This window comes from Microcaecilia unicolor, chromosome 1, assembly GCF_901765095.1.
Source record: "Microcaecilia unicolor chromosome 1, aMicUni1.1, whole genome shotgun sequence".
Lineage (NCBI taxonomy): Eukaryota > Metazoa > Chordata > Amphibia > Gymnophiona > Siphonopidae > Microcaecilia > Microcaecilia unicolor.
The window spans coordinates 362,681,986-362,700,878 of NC_044031.1; positions in this window are offsets into that span (position 1 = coordinate 362,681,986).

An 18,893-nucleotide genomic window follows, 5' to 3' on the forward strand; every position below is an offset into this window, starting at 1 on the left:
TGTCGTCGGACGGTGGTGCTTCGTCTGGAGTGCAGGTGAGGGCTGTCCATTCCCCTGCTGGTGGCGGTGAGCCTTCGGGTGGGTCTCCCCCTACCCTGAGGGCTCCTGCGGTACAGCCCCCCCGAGACCGACCTCCTTCGGCCTCGGCCCCGAGGAAGCGACGGTTGGATTCTACATCCTCCTCGTCGGTGCCGGGAAGCTCCGGTGACATGCTTCGTCCCAAGAAGTCGAAGAAGCATCGTCACCGGTCTCCTTCCCGTGTCGGCACCGAGAGCTCTGGGTCGCCGAGGGAGTCAGCACCCAGTAGGCATCGGCACCGAGAGGACCGCTCACCCTCTGTCCAAGAGGTGTCGATGCGCTCCACTCTGGACAGCTCGGAACAGCCTCCACGCCCGGAACAGGTTCTGATGTCGACGCCTGCATCGACATCCATGCCTTTCTCTGCAGCCACTCTGAACGAGAGCCTCCGGGCCGTTCTCCCAGAGATTCTGGGAGAGCTGTTGCGCCCTACCCATCCGGTACCGGCGGTGCTTGCGCCACCGGTACCGTCGAGTGTGGCGCCGGCTGGTCCATCGCCCGAGGTGAGGTCTCCGGCGTCGGTGCCGCGTGCGGTACCGGCTGCCGTCGCCTCCCAGGAAGGCTTCCCGACTACGTCGGCGGAGGGAGCTTCGCCGATGCGGGCGAGGGAGTCTACCTCTCGACGCCCCCATTGTGGACGTGGCTCCACGGAGTCGAGTCGGGCGAGGTTGCAGACACAGGTCCGTGAACTTGTGTCTGACACCGAGGGTGAGGCCTCGTGGGAAGAGGAAGAAGACCCCAGATATTTCTCTGACGAGGAGTCTGAAGGTCTTCCTTCCGATCCCACTCCCTCTCCTGAGAGGCAGCTTTCTCCTCCCGAGAGTCTGTCTTTTGCTTCCTTTGTCCAGGAGATGTCTACGGCCATCCCCTTCCCGGTGGTTGTGGAGGACGAGCCCAGGGCTGAAATGTTTGAGCTCCTGGACTATCCTTCTCCACCTAAGGAAGCTTCCACAATACCCATACATCATGTCCTCAAAAAGACATTGCTGGCGAACTGGACCAAGCCTCTAACTAATCCCCACATTCCCAAGAAGATCGAGTCCCAGTACCGGATCCATGGGGACCCAGAGCTGATGCGCACTCAGTTGCCTCATGACTCTGGAGTTGTGGATTTGGCCCTAAAGAAGGCTAAGAGTTCTAGGGAGCATGCTTCGGCGCCCCCGGGCAAGGACTCTAGAACCTTAGACTCCTTTGGGAGGAAGGCCTACCATTCTTCTATGCTCGTGGCCAAAATTCAGTCCTACGAGCTCTACACGAGCATACACATGTGGAACAATGTGCGGCAGTTGGCGGGCTTGGTTGATGCGCTCCCCCCTGAGCAAGCCAAGCCTTTTCAGGAGGTGGTCAGGCAGCTGAAGGCGTGCAGAAAATTCCTGGCCAGAGGGGTGTATGACACCTTTGATGTTGCATCCAGGGCCGCTGCTCAAGGTGTGGTGATGCGCAGACTCTCATGGCTGCGTGCCTCCGACCTGGAGAATAGAATCCAGCAGCGGATTGCGGACTCGCCTTGCCGTGCAGATAATATTTTTGGAGAGAAGGTCGAACAGGTGATAGAACAGCTCCACCAGCGGGACACCGCATTCGACAAGTTCTCCCGCCGGCAGCCTTCAGCATCTACCTCTACAGGTAGAAGATTTTTCGGGGGAAGGAAGACTGTTCCCTACTCTTCTGGCAAGCGTAGGTACAATCCTCCTTCTCGACAGCCTGCGGCCCAGGCTAAGCCCCAGCGCGCTTGCTCTCGTCAGCAGCGTGCGCCTCAGCAAGGCCCCTCGGCTCCCCAGCAAAAGCAAGGGGCGAGCTTTTGACTGGCTCCAGCAGAGCATAGCCGACATCCAAGTGTCAGTGCCGGGCGACCTGCCAGTCGGAGGGAGGTTGAAAGCTTGTCACCAAAGGTGGCCTCTCATAACCTCCGATCAGTGGGTTCTCCAAATAGTCCGGCAAGGATACACCCTCAATTTGGCCTCAAAACCTCCAAATTGTCCACCGGGAGCTCAGTCTTACAGCTTCCAGCACAAGCAGGTACTTGCAGAGGAACTCTCCGCCTTTCTCAGCGCCAATGCGGTCGAGCCCGTGCCATCCGGGCAAGAAGGGCTGGGATTCTATTCCAGGTACTTCCTTGTGGAAAAGAAAACAGGGGGGATGCGTCCCATCCTAGACCTAAGGGCCCTGAACAAATATCTGGTCAAAGAAAAGTTCAGGATGCTTTCCCTGGGCACCCTTCTTCCCATGATTCAGGAAAACGATTGGCTATGCTCTCTGGACTTAAAGGATGCCTACACACACATCCCGATACTGCCAGCTCACAGACAGTATCTGCGATTTCAGCTGGGCACACGTCACTTCCAGTACTGTGTGCTACCCTTTGGGCTCGCCTCTGCGCCCAGGGTGTTCACAAAGTGCTTGGCTGTAGTAGCAGCGGCACTTCGCAGGCTGGGGGTGCACGTGTTCCCATATCTCGACGATTGGCTGGTGAAGAACACATCCGAGGCAGGAGCCCTGCAGTCCATGCAGATGACTATTCGCCTCCTGGAGCTACTGGGGTTTGTGATAAATTATCCAAAGTCCCATCTTCTCCCAGTGCAGAAACTCGAATTCATAGGAGCTCTGCTGGATTCTCGGATGGCTCGCGCCTATCTCCCAAAGGCGAGGGCCAACAACTTGTTGTCCCTCGTCTCGCGGGTGCGAGCGTCACAGCAGATCACAGCTCGGCAGATGTTGAGATTGCTGGGCCACATGGCCTCCACAGTCCATGTGACTCCCATGGCCCGCCTTCACATGAGATCTGCTCAATGGACCCTAGCTTCCCAGTGGTTTCAGGCTGCTGGGGATCTAGAAGACGTGATCCACCTGTCCACCAGGGGCGTAGCCACGGGTGGGCCCGGGTGGGCCTGGGCCCACCCAATTTGGGGTCAGGCCCGCCCAGCAGCACAGCGATACCATTCCCCCGTGGCGTGCCGCAACTTTCACCCCCATCTTCCCTCACCCTCGCAGGCCCGCCCAGCAGCAATTTCGATCGCAGGCAGCTCCTTCGGCTCGCACACGCTGCCTGCCGGCTGGGCTGCCACTCAAATCTCCTTGCAGCTACTAGCAGCGCTAACCCGGAAGCCTCTCCTCTGAACTTTCGGGTTAGCGCTGCTAGTAGCTGCAAGGAGATTTGAGCGGCAGCCGGCAGGCAGCGTGTGCGAGTCGAAGGAGCTGCCTGCGATCGGAATCGCTGCTGGGCGGGCCTGCGAGGGTGAGGGAAGATGGGGGTGAAAGTTGAGGCACGCAACAGGGCAAGGGATGATGGGGAAAAGATGTTGGAATGGGGGAGGGAAGACGGGGACAGCAGCTGCACGGGGGGGGGGGGGGGGGTAGGGAAGAAGATGGAAGGAAAGATGCTGCACAGGGAGGAGGGAAGATGGAATGATGAGGCATGGTGGGTGGGGGAGAAGCTGCATGGGGAAGAAGGGAGAGATCCAGTAAAGGGGTGGAGGGGTCAGAAAGGGAGAAGTCTTGGCTGCATATGAGGTGGAGGAGAGGTAGACATGCTGCATAGAGAGGGGATAGGTGGTGAGAGGGGGAGAAATGTTAAACATAGGGGTGGAGAGGAGGGCAAAATGTTGGGCATAGGGGTGGAGGGAAGGGAGAAATGTTAGACATGCTGGTAGAGGGGAGGAAGGTAGATATGCTGTATGGGAAGGGGAGAGAGACGTTGGACAGTGGGAATGAGAGGGGGAGATAGACATGGGGGTGGATGAGAGGTACACAGTAGGTTGTGAGGGGGGAAATGCTGGGCCATGGGGGAGAGGGCTACTACTATTACTATTTAACAGGAATGAAGAGAGAAGGGGCAGGAAAATATAAGGCTACCATGGTGGGGTGGGGAGGGGATCAGATGCTGGTTAGAAGGGTGGAGGGAGAAGATGATGGGAATGGTGGAACCCTGTGGGAGAGGGCAAGAGGGGGAGGAGGGGGTGGCAAGGAAATGAATGAGAGATAGTGATTACAGAGGGTAGAAATATGATAATGGGGAGTAGATTAAAGATAAAAGAGAAAGTATGGATGGGGAGGAGTAAGATGGGGAATGGGAGAGCTAGTGGGTGAAAGAAGAAGATGGAAATTTGTTAGGTAGTTGAAAAGTAAAAAGGAGACAAAGAAGGGTGAGAGAGAGGCAGAAAAGAGCTACAAAGGAATGACCAACATGTCAGAGGCAGGAATATTGAGGGAACAGACAGGAGAGAGGAGAAAAGACAAATGGACTACAGCCGCTTGAAGAAGAATTAGCAGACAGCAGAGAGGAAAGCAGAAAAGAGAAATTGGAACCAGCAAGATGGAAAAATAAAATGTCTAGACAACAAAGGTAGAAACAAAGCATTTTATTTCAAATGTTTTAAATGGAATATGTTAGCTTTTGGAAATGTGCATAGGAAATGTCTTTGTATTGTGTTCTTTAGAAAAGGAAATGCATGTTTTGTGTCTCCAGTGTTGCAGTAATGCTATGTTTAACTTCTTGGGGTTCCTTTTCAATTTTTGTCTAAATATTTTTATTTCTAATTTGTGATCCCTTGTTCTGTGTTTGGTGAGGTTCTGTTGGTGTGATAGTAATGGCAGGTGGAAAATTGGAAGGGAGGCAAAGAGGAGAGGGAATCGGGGAGGGGAACCCTCCTTTATTTTCTGACCTGGGCCAAGTAGGTCTTACAACAGTCCTAACCCTTGCTGTATAGCTGGTGAGGATTCCCAGGCATCCCCAGCTAAGGACCTCCTCCAAAGGTGGCCAGAACTCCCTTCTACCAAGCTCTGGCAACAGCATCCTTGAGCCATCGACAGCTAAGCATGTGTGGGGTGCTGGCATCAGTTGCTTAGGGTCATTGCTGCTGCCTGCCAAGCTTGGTAAAAGAGAGTTCTGGCCACCTTCAGAGAAAGTCTTCAGCTGACTGAGCTTGAGGATCCTCATTAGCTAAAGTATTTATATTTTGAGGTGGAGGTAGGGCGGAGCAGAGAAAATTTTGTGCCCACCCACTTTGGGCTCAGGCCCACCCAAAACTGGCTGTCTGGCTACGCCACTGCTGTCCACGAGTTTTCTCAAATCCCTGTATTGGTGGACAATTTGGTCCAATTTGACTCTGGGACGTCCTTTCCAAATTCCTCAGCCACAAAAAGTGCTGACCACGGATGCGTCTCTTCTGGGATGGGGAGCTCATGTCGATGGGCTTCACACCCAAGGAAGCTGGTCCCTCCAGGAACGTGATCTGCAGATCAATCTTCTGGAGTTACGAGCGATCTGGAACGCTCTGAAGGCTTTCAGAGATCGGCTGTCCCACCAAATTATTCAAATTCAGACAGACAACCAGGTTGCCATGTACTACGTCAACAAGCAGGGGGGCACCGGATCTCGCCCCCTGTGTCAGGAAGCCGTCAGCATGTGGCTCTGGGCTCGCCGTCACGGCATGGTGCTCCAAGCCACATATCTGGCAGGCGTAAACAACAGTCTGGCCGACAGGTTGAGCAGGATTATGCAACCTCACGAGTGGTCGCTCAATTCCAGGGTAGTGCGACAGATCTTCCAGGTGTGGGGCACCCCCTTGGTAGACCTCTTCGCATCTCGAGCCAACCACAAAGTCCCTCAGTTCTGTTCCAGGCTTCAGGCCCACGGCAGACTGGCATCGGATGCCTTCCTCCTGGACTGGGGGGAGGGTCTGCTGTATGCTTATCCTCCCATACCTCTGGTGGGGAAGACTTTGTTGAAACTCAAGCAAGACCGAGGCACCATGATTCTGATTGCTCCTTTTTGGCCGCGTCAGATCTGGTTCCCTCTTCTTCTGGAGTTGTCCTCCGAAGAACCGTGGAGATTGGAGTGTTTTCCGACCCTCATCACACAGGACGAAGGGGCGCTTCTGCATCCCAACCTCCGGTCCCTGGCTCTCACGACCTGGATGTTGAGAGCGTAGACTTTGCCTCTTTGGGTCTGTCAGAGGGTGTCTCCCGCGTCTTGCTTGCTTCCAGGAAAGATTCCACTAAGAGGAATTACTTCTTTCTGTGGAGGAGGTTTGCCGTCTGGTGTGACAGCAAGGCCCTAGATCCTCGCTCTTGTCCTACACAGACCCTGCTTGAGTACCTTCTGCACTTGTCTGAGTCCGGTCTCAAGACCAACTCTGTAAGGGTTCACCTTAGTGCAATCAGTGCATACCATTACCGTGTGGAAGGTAAGCCGATCTCGGGACAGCCTTTAGTTGTTCGCTTTATGAGAGGTTTGCTTTTGTCAAAGCCCCCTGTCAAGCCTCCTACAGTGTCATGGGATCTCAACGTCGTTCTCACCCAGCTGATGAAACCTCCTTTTGAGCCACTGAACTCCTGCCATCTGAAGTACTTGACCTGGAAGGTCATTTTCTTGGTGGCAGTTACTTCAGCTCGTAGAGTCAGTGAGCTTCAGGCCCTGGTAGCCCAGGCCCCTTACACCAAATTTCATCATAACAGAGTAGTCCTCCGCACTCACCCTAAGTTCTTGCCAAAGGTTGTGTCGGAGTTCCATCTGAACCAGTCAATTGTCTTGCCAACATTCTTTCCCCGTCCTCATTCCTGCCCTGCTGAACGTCAGCTGCAGACATTGGACTGCAAGAGAGCATTGGCCTTCTATCTGGAGCGGACACAGCCCAACAGACAGTCCGCCCAATTGTTTGTTTCTTTTGATCCCAATAGGAGGGGAGTGGCTGTGGGGAAACGCACCATATCCAATTGGCTAGCAGATTGCATTTCCTTCACTTACGCTCAGGCTGGGCTGGCTCTTGAGGGTCATGTCACGGCTCATAATGTTAGAGCCATGGCAGCGTCGGTAGCCCACTTGAAGTCAGCCTCTATTGAAGAAATTTGCAAAGCTGCGACGTGGTCATCTGTCCACACATTCACATCTCATTACTGCCTGCAGCAGGATACCCAACGCGACAGTCGGTTCGGGCAGTCAGTTCTTCAGAACCTGTTTGGGCTTTAGGATCCAACTCCACCCCCCGAGGGCCCTGTTTGTTCTGTTCCAGGCTACACTCTCAGTTAGTTGGTAAATTTTTTAGGTCAATCTCAGTTATGTCCTCGCCGTTGCGAGGCCCAATTGACCATGGTTGTTGTTTTGAGTGAGCCTGGGGGCTAGGGATACCCCATCAGTGAGAACAAGCAGCCTGCTTGTCCTTGGAGAAAGCGAATGCTACATACCTGTCGAAGGTATTCTCCGAGGACAGCAGGCTGATTGTTCTCACAAACCCGCCCGCCTCCCCTTTGGAGTTGTGTCTTCCCTTGTTTTGTCTTGCTACATACGGGACTGACGCACACGAGCCGGTTCGGGCGGGAAGACGGCATGAGCGCGCGAGGACTAGCAAAGGCCTTTGCTAGTCAAGTGTTCCGATTGGAGGGGCTGCCGTGGACGTCACCCATCAGTGAGAACAATCAGCCTGCTGTTCTCGGAGAATACCTTCTACAGGTATGTAGCATTCGCTTTCCAGCCTGCCTATACCCATATCATCCTCATTCTTCCATTTTGAGCACCCCTTCCCCCAAATTACCCCTTCCAATACCAACTTCCTCCAACCCCCTAGAAATACTGCATAATACAAAATGATGTTATAATTGCTTAGATACTTATGTGTGTGTGTGTGTATATATATATATATATATAATCTGATCATTGGTTTTTAATATATTTATGGTCATGCACAGTATGTTACACTATATGGTTACTTTTTTTTTTTAGTTTTACAAGATATGTTTGCTGGTCCTAGCATAGAAGGAAATTTCATGGTTCATATTTAATGAAAAATTTTGACATTGGCAGAAAATAGAAGAATTGTATAGTAAATAGACACTAATAACTACTGAGTATTTATACTATACTTTCCCATATGTCACTTCCTCATAATATTGATGTAAGAATGCTAAGTGTAAGTTCCTATCATAGCCTACTAATGTGCTGGAAAGTCTGCAACATAATGTGCTGTCTTTCATGTCTCAAGGCATCTAATGCTAGAACATTTCCCCAAGAAGAACAATATGGCCTTCTCTTGGAAAAGCCCTGTGGGCTGATCATTTTCAGGTTATGTTATCCTTTAATGGCAGACACTTTGAATGCTAGTTTTTTAGAGCTCTAACAGAAACAACAGGTCTAAACAAACAGAAGGGTCACTGGAGCCTTATCATTTATCATGCTCTTCTGACAGGAGCCCATATATATTGCTTAGTAATGCTAAATGAATTTACAGTTCTGTTTAACTTTTATCATTAAAAAAATGTTCTCTCTCTCCCTTTCTCTCTATCTACCTATCTATCTATCTATCTATCTATATGTTTAAATCATTTTTATTAAAAACACAAATAGACTCATACATTTACACAGCTGGAATATCCAAGTCATGTAACATATAGAGTCTAATCAAAAATCAGGTATAACATAAGGAACTTTTTCTTAACACACTTCGCCCCAAGTCCCCCCATTCCCCACCCTGACACAATTAAAAGTTCAAAATATAACTTCTCCCTCTGGAAGGCAAGGTGAGCCATAACGGCTCCCACATGTCTCGAAATCGAGACCCCGGTACACTGTCTAATTTCACCACTCTGCACCTATCCAGCCTCATCTGATGTAATAACTGCGATTTCCACGCCGTCAAAGAGGGTCCTGTGTCAGACAACCAAGACCCCAGGATCACATTGATCCCAAAGAAAATGGCCATCCGTATAAAGCCCTTGAAGCCCTTAGGTAGGATAGATGTTTAAGTATAGCTATAAAAAAGAAGCAGTGGATCATACACTAGCGTACAGCTCCATAAAGCATCCACTGCCATTAGCAGTCCTTTCCAAAAGCCCTGAACTACAGGGCAAGACCAAAACATGTGCCCCAGAGTAGCTAACCCCCCCCCCCCCCCGCATTTATTACAGGACCATAGGCGTAGTTTGACTGTTTCATTTGGGGGGGGGGCAAATAATGGGCGGAGCATATTAGCATATCATTTGCATATATAAATATGCAAATGAATATGCTAATATGGAGGAAGGAAATGAAATTTACAGGCAAAATATCACAGATGCATATTTCAAAAAGCTGACACATTTCAATTAATAAATTATGAATAAAATACTTTTATTTACCTTTGTTGTCTGATCATTTAGTTTTTCTATTCGCTTTGATCCCAGTGTCTTCTGTTTTATGCAGTGTCTTCTTTCCAGTAGGCTTCCCTCTGCTCCCCACCCTCCCAGTCCCATCCATCTCTTGCTCCTTCCCTCTGCTCCCCAACCCTCCCAGTTCCATCCATCTTCTGTTCCTTCCCTCTGCTCACCATCCCTCCATCCCATCCATCTTCGGCTCCTTCCCTCTGCTGTGCCTGACCTCTCCCAATCCCATCCATCTCCTGGTCCATCCCTCTGCTTCCCACCCCTCGCAGTCCCATCCATCTCTTGCTCCTTCCCTCTGCTTCCCACCCCTCCCAGTCCCATCCATCTCTTGCTCCTTCCCTCTGCTTCCCACCCCTCCCAGTCCCATTCATTTCCTGCTCCTTCCCACCCCTCCCAGTCCCATCCATCTCCTGCTCCTTCCCTCTGCTTCCCACCCCTCCCAGTCCCATCCATCTCTTGCTCCTTCCCTCTGCTTCCCACCCCTCCCAGTCCCATTCATTTCCTGCTCCTTCCCTCTGCTTCCCACCCCTCCCAGTCCCATCCATCTCTTGCTCCTTCCCTCTGCTTCCCACCCCTCCCAGTCCCATTCATCTCCTGCTCCTTCCCTCTGCTTCCCACCCCTCCCAGTCCCATCCATCTTCTACTGCCCCCCCCCCCCCCGCGAGGTCCAAGATCGTGACTCCGTTTACCCCCTCTCTTCCTCCCTCCCTCCCTCCGGCGCAGGCAACAGTCTTCAGCTTTTTCAGCGTTCCTGGCAGCGGTAGCGATGTACACGCTGCCTTCGGTCTGCCCCAGAAGCCTTCTCTTCAAGTTCCTGTTCCCACCTATGCGGGAACAGGAACTTGAAGAGAAGGCTTTGGGGCAGAGCCAAAGGCAGCGTGTACAACGCTACCGCTGCCAGGAACGCTGGAAGACTGCTGCCTGCGCCGGAGGGAGGGAGGAAGAGAGAGGGGTAGACGGACACGCTCCTCTCGGTCCGCTTGGCTTCCCTGCCCTCTCTGGCTGCGTCCCGCCTGAAAGGAAATGACGTCAGAGGAAGGCGGGACGCAGATAGAGAGGGCAGGGAAGCCAAGCGGACTGAGAGGAGCGCGTGCCTGCCTGCCTGCATGTGGTTTTTTTTTTTTTTTTTTTAACTAATGGCGCGGCGGCGCCTCGCGTCGTTTGGGGGGGCATTGCCCCCCCTCACCCCCCCCCCCAGTCTACGCCTATGTTAACAGGACCCACTCCTTGACAGCGTTGCTCTAAATGCCCGGTCAGGGGAGACATGCATTCTCAATAGAAATTTATATAACTTTTCTCTCTGCAGTATTGACAAACGTTGTGAATACAGGTGTTTTATATAATTCTTGCACAAGTCAGATGTCACCTCACAGCTAAGGTCTTGTGATCAACAGGAGGCCAAATGTGTATATAAGTACATAAGTATTGCCATACTGGGAAAGACTAAAGGTCCATCGAGCCCAGCATCCTGTTTCCAACAGTGGCCAATCCAGGTCACAAATACCCGGCAAGATCCCAAAAAAGTATAAAACATTTTATACTGCTTACCCCAGAAATAGTGGATTTTCCCCAAGTCCATTTAATAATGGTCTATGGACTTTTCCTTTAGGAAGCCGTCCAAACCTTTTTTAAACTCTGCTAAGCTAACCACCTTTACCACATTCTCTGGCAACGAATTCCAGAGTTTAATTACACGTTGAGTGAACAAACATTTTCTCCAATTTGTTTTAAATTTACTACATTGTAGCTTCATCGCATGCCCCCTAGTCCTAGTATTTTTGGAAAACGTAAACAGACGCTTCACATTCAACTCCACTCATTATTTTATAGACCTGTATCTTATCTCCCCTCAGCCGCCTTTTCTCCAAGCTGAAGAGCCCTAGCCACTTTAGCCTTTCCTCATAGGGAAGTCGTCCCATCCCCTTTATCATTTTTGTCTCCCTTCTTTGCACCTTTTCTAATTCCACTATATCTTTTTTCAGATGCGGCGAGCAGAATTGAACACAATATTCGAGGTGCGGTCTCTCTCTATATCTATCTATCTATCTATCTATCTATCTATCTATCTATACGATCTAAGCTATTTTGCTTGCAGAATTGGGATCTTTGATTGAAGTGCATGTTGTTGAACAATGTACTTGCTTTTACCTATTTTGCTTTTTGGCATTCCTGAGGGGTGGGTTTTGGTTGAGGTGGTAAACAATGTATATAGGTTTTTCTTATCAAGACTATATGCATTTCTTCCAATGGAGGAAATGCAGAAAAAGCATGTACAAACCTCCATAAATAATTTTTTGTTAGACAACAATGAAAGGAAACTGCCCATGTACCTTTGCTTTCATCACTGAGGTAAAGTCCACATGTCATAATTGTCCATAGGTTTGGAAGACTGTAATGAGATTAATTATTGTCCCCATGATTTACTAGATGTGTGGGTGTTACTGTATGTGTCATGATCAGAAAAAGCACATATGCCGTCACTTTTTGGAACATGTGGTGTTTGGCTATGGTTACTTTTACATTCCTCTTCCTAACCCACTCAATATTTTTCCTCAAGAATGTCAATAATTTTTGATTGTGTCATTTTAAATGTTTGTTGCATATCCATAATGAATCAAATTCTATAAATGGCTCCTTAAAAATTATAATATACAAACTCTCCCGAGCATTGGTCGGCATTGTTTTCCAAGCTGTTTGCCTTGTGGCTTCCTTGGTTTCCCAATGGTGTATTCTGAACACTATTGTGACCCCTGGGGCAAGTGTTCTTTGATGCCGAAACAGGTCCTTTTTGTCCAAGCAGCAAATAAAGCATCTTCTAAAGCACCATCTTCTATGTTGGATTGTCCTTTGGCCAGCCTCTGCTCTTTTATTCTTGCACTGTACACATAGAGGTTTTCCCTGTTTGCTGTGCCTGCTCCTTAAAACTCTGCGCCAAAAAAACATGTGCTTATCATGATTCTATAAACTTTGCCCAAAGTTAGGCATAGTTTATAGAATATGCTCATGTGTCATTCTTGCAACTAAAATTTAGGTGCACCCATTCAGGCCACCTAAAACCAGGTCTAAATACATGCGCCTAACTTAAACACAGATCGGATGTATTCCATAACAGTGTACATAGTTTTTTGAAACACCCATAACCCGCCCATGGCCATGCCCCCTTTTTGGCTATGTGCATTAGAATGCATGCACAGTAACAAAAAAAAAAAAAAGCAACAATGGGCCTTCAAGGTGGAGATAAATATAATTCAGAATAAAAAGAATTTCATTTATCTCCATCCTGAAGGCCCAGTGTTGCTTTTTTTTTGTTGTTGTTGTTACTGTTTATGTCTATATGCTGTTTTACCCTCTCTTCTGCGACCTTAGAATGCATGCACACCCATTATAGAATACACTTAGAAAGTTGGGGGGGTCTTTCACAAAGGCGTGGTAGCATTTTTAGTGTGCGCTATTAGCACATATGCTAAATGCTAGAGAAGTCCATAGGAATATATGGGCATCGCTAACGTTTAGCACACACTTATTTTTAGCACACGCTTAGTGCTGCAAATTGGTTGAAAAGTAGCAATTATCAGCGCTGATTGGCTTTTTAATCAAGTTAAGAGTGCAATTTGGCCATGTGACCAAATTAGCATGCATAACTTAAGGCGTCCTTTATAGAATTTGGCAGAATTTGAATATACACATGCTGTAGGAGAAATAGGGTAAACATATATGCACTGTTTTCTTGTGCATTCTGAATCTGGTGAGTCAACAGGCTGAAAACACATGAACTCGGATGGAAAATTATATGCACTACATACCCATGCATTGGATATATAGAAAACTTAGAAATGCATAATCTGTGTTCATCATGAAATGAGTGAGGCTGCATATGTAGAAGCTGCTTTCCCTGTCTGTTTTGATGGATGCTTTCACCAGTATATTTGTTCTTCCTGACCTTTAGCTATGCCCTAACTAATTTACAGATGTTTACATAATTATTACAGAATATGTAAATAAGGAATAAATATAACACTTCAAAAATGTAGAAGGACAAATATTATTAATGTTTCTTATTCTAGTTTCTTATTTCAGATTGATTCATTTATGGTGGAGACCTTAACAGAACAGCAAAGTTGTTCACATTATTGAAACAGATAGAAGCCTCCATGTAAAATAATGATTTAGAAAACATTAATGCACTGGCAACTGCTAGCGTGGCTTTGTATGGGGGGGGGGGGGGGGGGTTAGGAATTAGTGAAGTAGACATTGTGGGGCCACAGTTTTAGCCCACTTGAATATTCTGTCTGCCCTGTTTTAAAGTAAATATTCTAGCTCAAAGGTCCTAGAAGATGAAAAAGGACTGCATATAGGTTTTAAGTACATAAGTATTGCCATACTGGAACAGACCAAAGGTCCATCAAACCCAGTATCCTGTTTCCAACAGTGACCAATCCAGGTCACAATTGTACAATTGTTGCTAAATACAAAATTCACAGGAAACTTCATGCAACCAAAAATCTGTAAAGAAAATGCTGTGGAAATATACTAAATTTAAGATTGTGCTAAGCATAATTTATTAACCCACCTTTCGGATTTTAAATCCCAAACACTTGTCTTGACTGGAGCTCCTTTGATGGGACTCCTAAAATCTATTTTGTTTACTGCATCAGCTTTTTTTTTAAGGGCTCCAGAGATGACCCAAGAAGTTATAGATGTAAAGAAAGGTGACAAGTCTTTTTTCAGATATATTAGAGAAAAGATAGGAATGGAATTGCAAGGCCGAAAGGTAGTGAGGATTGCTATATAGAGAGTGAGGAGGATAAAGCGAATATGCTAAACAATTACTTGTCTTTGGTGTTCATGGAGGAAAATCTTGGAGAAGGACCAAGGCTGACTGCTGAGGGAATATTTGGGAATGGATACTGCGCTGTTTATGAAAGAAAGAGTTTATAAATAGCTGTCGAGTCTGAAGGTGGACAAAGCTATGGGGCTGCAGGGAGTTATGCGAGTCCCGGCTGATGTTTGACCAGTACCCAGATAAGAAGTGTCCACAGGTCCGCTCATTATCACGGTCGTCGTCTGTGCCTTGCTCATCAGTGCCCTGCTCCATCTAGACCCATTAAATTTACCTGCAGTTCTAGTCATTGACCTGTGGGGTCACTGTAGAGTGGTGGAGGCCAAGCCGGTGATGTCATCAGTGCTGAGCCCTTCTTAAACTGGCCTCTTCATGCACTTAGTGTTCTGGCAAGAATTCCTGATTGAGCTCCGGCCTGCCTGAGGTTCTGCTAGTTCCATCTGCTGTTTCTTTGTCAGGCCGTGGCCTGAAGCATTGCTGTAGCTTTCACCTTCTTGCTCTGTTCCAGTGAAGCCTGCCTCCAAGCCTTGTAGTCCTGAGAACTTTTTGCACTTCAGATGTGTCCCCAGTTGTCCTCGGTGAGCCATTGGTCGCTGGCTGCAGTGAGTAGGCTCTGTGCTGAGTTTTGGACTTTATGTGCTGGGACGGTGTGGAGTGCTGTAGGTTCTACGGCCGTGGCCATGTCTCATCGTATCTGTGGACGAGGTGACTGAGCTCAGAGTGCAGAGAGATCCGCGTGGGCTGTTCCTGGTTCCTGTTTTGCTGCACTGTGCCTCTATGTCTTTTGTCCTTGGAACCTTCGGCTTGGGCACCTCAGAGACTATTATTGATCTGTTTGCCCTGGGAGCTTTCAGCTCGGGCACCTCAGAGACTGCTATTGACCTACTGCTAGAAGCTGACCCCCTAGTACCATGAAACTACTATTTGAGGTTGCCTGAGTTATTTTCTATCAGGAGCCATGAGGGGCAGGTTTGCCATATGGGGGGGGGGGGGGGGGGGGGGGGAAGGGCTGCTGTGAGTTGAAGGATTAGGAGGAAAGATTGGAGAGCGTAGTGAGCAAGAAGTTGGGGGAAGGCAGGAGGGGTATGGGGTGATTTCAGAAGTGTTTCCCTAGGTGGTGCTGGAGTACCCCCTTGCCATTCAGGTTTTCAGGCTATCCACAACGAATCTACATGAAAAAGATTTGCATGTAATGGAGGCAGTATTGCAAATCAATGTCATGCATATAATATTGTGGATATCCTAAAAACCTGACTGGCAAGGGGGTACTCCAGAACTGCCCTAAAACACAAAACTTACCACACCATAACAGCCCTAACCCACATATCAGAAGACAGTGCTATATATATACATATACAGTGGGGGAAATAAGTATTTGATCCCTTGCTGATTTTGTAAGTTTGCCCACTGACAAAGACATGAGCAGCCCATAATTGAAGGGTAGGTTATTGGTAACAGTGAGAGATAGCACATCACAAATTAAATCCGGAAAATCACATTGTGGAAAGTATATGAATTTATTTGCATTCTGCAGAGGGAAATAAGTATTTGATCCCCCACCAACCAGTAAGAGATCTGGCCCCTACAGACCAGGTAGATGCTCCAAATCAACTCGTTACCTGCATGACAGACAGCTGTCGGCAATGGTCACCTGTATGAAAGACACCTGTCCACAGACTCAGTGAATCAGTCAGACTCTAAGCTCTACAAAATGGCCAAGAGCAAGGAGCTGTCTAAGGATGTCAGGGACAAGATCATACACCTGCACAAGGCTGGAATGGGCTACAAAACCATCAGTAAGACGCTGGGCGAGAAGGAGACAACTGTTGGTGCCATAGTAAGAAAATGGAAGAAGTACAAAATGACTGTCAATCGACAAAGATCTGGGGCTCCACGCAAAATCTCACCTCGTGGGGTATCCTTGATCATGAGGAAGGTTAGAAATCAGCCTACAACTACAAGGGGGGAACTTGTCAATGATCTCAAGGCAGCTGGGACCACTGTCACCACGAAAACCATTGGTAACACATTACGACATAACGGATTGCAATCCTGCAGTGCCCGCAAGGTCCCCCTGCTCCGGAAGGCACATGTGACGGCCCGTCTGAAGTTTGCCAGTGAACACCTGGATGATGCCGAGAGTGATTGGGAGAAGGTGCTGTGGTCAGATGAGACAAAAATTGAGCTCTTTGGCATGAGCTCAACTCGCCGTGTTTGGAGGAAGAGAAATGCTGCCTATGACCCAAAGAACACCGTCCCCACTGTCAAGCATGGAGGTGGAAATGTTATGTTTTGGGGGTGTTTCTCTGCTAAGGGCACAGGACTACTTCACCGCATCAATGGGAGAATGGATGGGGCCATGTACCGTACAATTCTGAGTGACAACCTCCTTCCCTCCGCCAGGGCCTTAAAAATGGGTCGTGGTTGGGTCTTCCAGCACGACAATGACCCAAAACATACAGCCAAGGCAACAAAGGAGTGGCTCAGGAAGAAGCACATTAGGGTCATGGAGTGGCCTAGCCAGTCACCAGACCTTAATCCCATTGAAAACTTATGGAGGGAGCTGAAGCTGCGAGTTGCCAAGCGACAGCCCAGAACTCTTAATGATTTAGAGATGATCTGCAAAGAGGAGTGGACCAAAATTCCTCCTGACATGTGTGCAAACCTCATCATCAACTACAGAAGACGTCTGACCGCTGTGCTTGCCACCAAGGGTTTTGCCACCAAGTATTAGGTCTTGTTTGCCAGAGGGATTAAATACTTATTTCCCTCTGCAGAATGCAAATAAATTCATATACTTTCCACAATGTGATTTTCCGGATTTAATTTGTGATGTGCTATCTCTCACTGTTACCAATAACCTACCCTTCAATTATGGGCTGCTCATGTCTTTGTCAGTGGGCAAACTTACAAAATCAGCAAGGGATCAAATACTTATTTCCCCCACTGTATATTACACTGGGCTCTGGAGCACCAATATACCTACTATTGGGAAACTGGAACAAGCTGCACTGTTACACATTCCTACACAGATACTATATACTAGCAGAATCCTTCACCTCACTCATAAATGCAGAGCATGGACAGGCCCCCATCCAGTGGCGTACCAAGGGGGGGGGGCGGTCCGCCCCGGGTGCAAGCCACTGGGGGTTGCCGCGGCGCGCGCCTGCTGCGAGAGTTCGCTAACTTCTCTCGTTCGCTGCAGCTCCCTCTGCCCTGGAACAGCTTCCTGTTCCGGGGCAGAGGGAGCTGCAGCGAACGAGCAAAGTTAGTAAACTCGCAGCAGGCGCGCGCTGCGGCACCTCCTCCAGCGGCATGCACCCGGGGGGGGCTCTTTCGCGGGGGGCTCTTTTGCCGGGGGGGTCCGCGCTGCATCGGGGGGGACGCTGCACCCGGGGGGGTGGGGCGCCGCCCGGGTGTCCGCCCCCCTTAGGAACGCCACTGCCCTCATCTATATAACATAAGAGTAGCCATACTGGGTCAGACCAATGGTCCATCTAGCCCAGTATCCTGTTTCCAATATGGCCAACCCAGGTCACAAGCACCTGGCAGAAACCCAAATTGTGACAACATTCCATGCTACCAATCTAATGCAGAATAGGGAGCCACAAAAAAACCCAACAACAACAAAAATTGAAATAGAGACCCCCCCCCCCCCCCCACCCATGTCATCTCATGCATCTCACACCCCATGTGTATAGCCCAGGGCTCACCACTGACCCCACCTTTCCCCATTCCTGCCCAATGCCAGCCAGCCAGCTCCTGCACTATGCAAGCCATGTTGAATGTGCTGATCTCAAGGACAATCCTTTTATATACACAGGGCGCCAGTAGCAGGAGGAAGAGGAGGAGGCAGGACTGTCTGCTCCGGTGGTGCAGGAGGAGCAGGAGGAGGAGGAAGCAGGACTGCCTCAATCGGTGGTGGAGCAGGAGGAGGAGGACAACCCCTGGCAAGATATGCCTCCGCTTGAGGAAGAGGAGGAGGGCCCAACACCTCCAGCCCTTTCCACACCATCCCCAGCACCATCCCCAGCCCCAGCACTGCGCCTCCTGCAGCAACTGGTGAATAGCCAAAACCAGTTGCTGCAGGAGGTGTTGGCAATGCGGCAGGCTAACGAGCAGCACTTCTGGCACTGAGGCTGCTCCTGGTGCTCCTCGTTAGCCTGCTGCAAAGAGCCAGGCAGGGAGGAGGACACCAAGGCCTCCCTTGAGAGACTTTTCAAAATATATATTTTTGTAAATAGTTATATATATTTTTTTGTTAAATACACGTTTGATATTTTTTGATAGAACAGGGTGTGTCTCTACTTTGTGCACTACATATTATCAAATACTGGGGTTGATGTGAAAGGAGGCAGCAATCTGGGTTGCATGACAGGTGAACTGTGACAGAGAAACTTTGGTACATGTGTGATAAGTGTGGCCATGCAGAAGGCCATCTGTTCCTTCCAAACTACATGGCTGTATGGTAAGGGGGGAGGAGGCTGGGTAGGCATTTCTGTTGAGGAACACAAATACCCATCCAGCCTCTCCCCCCTTACCATAGAGCCCCACAGCACAGAGTTGTGTAAATAATAGGTATGTTCAGTGCTTTTTTTGTGCCGGTACGCAACGGTACGGCGTACCAGCACCTCTTTTTTTTTGCTCCCCCCGCCCCGTGAGTCCATGTCCCGCACGCAGTGCCAGCCCCCATTTCCGGCCGCTGCTGCTTCTCCTGTTGAGCAGCAGCGGCCGCTACACAAAGAAAAAGATTTTAAAAAAAACTTCAAACCTGGCTGAAACGCGGCACCCCGGCACTGTAGACAGCCATTAGGCATTGGCTGTTGCCCCGCAGCCGCTCCTC